The 2,500-nt window shown below is 36.8% G+C and overlaps 2 protein-coding genes across 3 annotated transcripts in view; one reads left to right on the top strand and one right to left on the bottom strand.

Annotated features, from left to right (window-relative positions):
* The window catches only part of LOC144965337 (uncharacterized), a 14,254-nt gene that overhangs the window by 10,988 nt on the left and 766 nt on the right, over positions 1-2,500 (bottom strand). The gene's annotated exons all lie outside the window — the stretch shown is intronic.
* LOC144965335 (uncharacterized) overlaps positions 1,228-2,500 on the top strand; it is a 13,021-nt gene continuing 11,748 nt past the window's right edge. Inside the window, exon 1 of one of the 2 annotated variants that reach the window (XM_078900577.1) lies at positions 1,228-1,581. The gene's annotated coding sequence lies outside the window, so the exon portion shown is untranslated. The remainder of the gene's footprint in view (positions 1,582-2,500) is intronic. The other variant, XM_078900576.1, reaches the window with a different exon arrangement.

A 2,500-nucleotide genomic window follows, 5' to 3' on the forward strand; every position in this document is an offset into this window, starting at 1 on the left:
TGTGTGTTGTTTTTTTTTTTTGTTTTTTTGTTTTTGTTTTTTGTTGGAGTTTTTTGTGTGGATCATCCAATAAAATCAATTGGGAATGCGATTATTTGTTGTGTCGGTTTACAATTCTGTACATGTGTGTAAGTCTTGCTTTATGATCAGATCAAACTTACTGTAAGTATATCTACCTCCTACTAGTAAGATGATTTATGAGAGGAGAGAGAGAGAGAGAGAGAGAGAGAGAGAGAGAGAGAGAGAGAGAGAGAAGAGAGATGTCAAGGCCTCTACGAATTCCCCAAGAATGTTTTTGTAATGGGAAAAGGTATTTCCAGAATAGAATGAATGTAAGAGGGAGATGAAAAAACTCTTATGTATTTTGATGATGGTGCGAATGGTGATAGAATGAAGAAAAACGAATGCAAGGTGAAGGCGATGGAGGACGGTGAAGGATTTTTGAGCAGAGTGAGAAAAAAAGAGGAGAGGAAGAAGAGAAGGAGAAAAATGAAACAATATGAATATTAGGTGGATGACATGATATATGACATAAATATACTGGTGGAGAAGAGGATAAAGAAAATTGGGGATAATGAGAAGGAGGACAGAGGAAGAGCAAGTGGAGGTGGTGGAGGAGCTGGAGGAGAAGGATGACGAGGAGGAGGAGGAGGGGGGGGGGATCCTGATATTGGGGATCGAAGAGAGAAAAAATTGTGTGAAGGAGTTGGGAGAGTTAAAGAATTATGATGAAGAGAAGGAGGAAATAGAGGGGGAGAAGAGAAGAGGAATGAGCGGTCGGGAATGATATGAAATTAAAAAAAAAGAAAGGTACGTAGGAGGAAGTGATAGAGGAGAAAGAAGGTGACAGAGAAAAGAGGAGAGCGCATTAGGGAAAAATGGAAGAAGAAAAAGAAGAGAAAATGAGATTCAGTTGGAGAGGGAGAGAACAGGGAACAATGTTGACCAGGGAGAGAGGCAGTATATAAGGAGCAAAAAGAAATGACAGAGGGAGAAGGGGGCTACGAGTTTAATAAGCTTTGACATCGATGGTGTTAATTATGTAGTGTTGATTACTATGGCTTTGGAGAAGATAATGATGGTTCGTGACAATAATTGTTGTACTTGTGATGGTGGTGGTAGTGATGGCTGGGTTGTATGTGGAATTCGTAGTAAAACATACCAGGTGAAGCGAAAGAAAGAATATAAAAACTAATGGGTTTTGCGTTATACAATATTCAAGTACGACGTCAAAACAGAAAGGTAGGGTAAATAGATTTAGGCTGTTCAAGCCGAGTCAGGAAAGAGACAGGTAGATCTTATTGAGGATCATGATTATTTTCTAGTTTTGGCAGAAAAAAATAGGTCAAATTAATCCCTCGCTGTGTTCCTCCCAAAAGTAACGTAGGCTCATATTTGTTTCTCTATTTAACGAAAGATAGACTAGGGTTTTCTATTATTTTTGTAAACTGACGAATTTACAGTAAGTGCTAGAGGGTATTCATTCTTTCATCATCTGAAAGCTAGCAATGAGAGGTTTCTATTGAACACTACAGAGTATTATTTCATTCTGCATTGTGCAATTTTTCTTTGCTATACGAGGTAAGTCTTTATAATTATTTTAATTCTTACTTTCAGACTTATCCATTTATTACATGCACAGTAAGCTTAGATTGCTACATGACATTTGACAAACTTTTGACGAGATTTGCAATGTACTCTATATGAGTAGTCATCCATATCAATATTGCAACATTATTATTCTCTTTAATAATGACGTTAATTATATTTGCGTATATATATATATATATATATATATATATATATATATATATATATATATATATATATATATATATATATATATATAGATTATGAGGTTTATACGCGGATCTACTAGAGTGCGGACTCTAAGAACAAATAAATTAATCGTATTAATTACCCACCTCATTTTATGTTTCCGCGTGCAGCTTCTTCGGGGCCAACATTTTGATTCAGCGGTTTGGCCATGAAGAAACCACACGCGGAAACAGTACCGTATGTTTTGATTAATATGAGGATAGAAATTATTAAGATTGTATGTATTCGAAGTGAAAACATAATTATTTACAAATTTTGTTTATGATTTTAGCCATAGATTGTCAATAAATTTTTACGCTGTTTAGTTAAAATATTGAAGGATCCTTCAATTATTAATTGGAAATCAATTACTGTGCTGCTCATATGCATTTATTTTATTCAAGGAGGAGAGTGCTCTGGTCTTGAAAAATTAACATAAGAGAACATGTCATAATAAAGTTTGCTTAGGTCAAAGGCCTTTAAATACCCTGTAGGAGGGGATGGGGGGGGGGGGGGGGGGGGGGGAAGAAAGATTCAGGTCAAACATTACCAGATATGATCATAAAGAATGGGATAGCGTGGCTTATGGGAAAGCGTGGCTCAGCGGTACGCTCTTTGCTTCGTACCCGACAGGTATCGAGTTCGATCACCCGCTGCTGCTCTGCGTGGCCTTGAGCAAGTC

Source organism: Berghia stephanieae, chromosome 2, assembly GCF_034508935.2.
Source record: "Berghia stephanieae isolate SIO BIC M18660-M18661 chromosome 2, UCSD_Bste_1.3, whole genome shotgun sequence".
Lineage (NCBI taxonomy): Eukaryota > Metazoa > Mollusca > Gastropoda > Nudibranchia > Aeolidiidae > Berghia > Berghia stephanieae.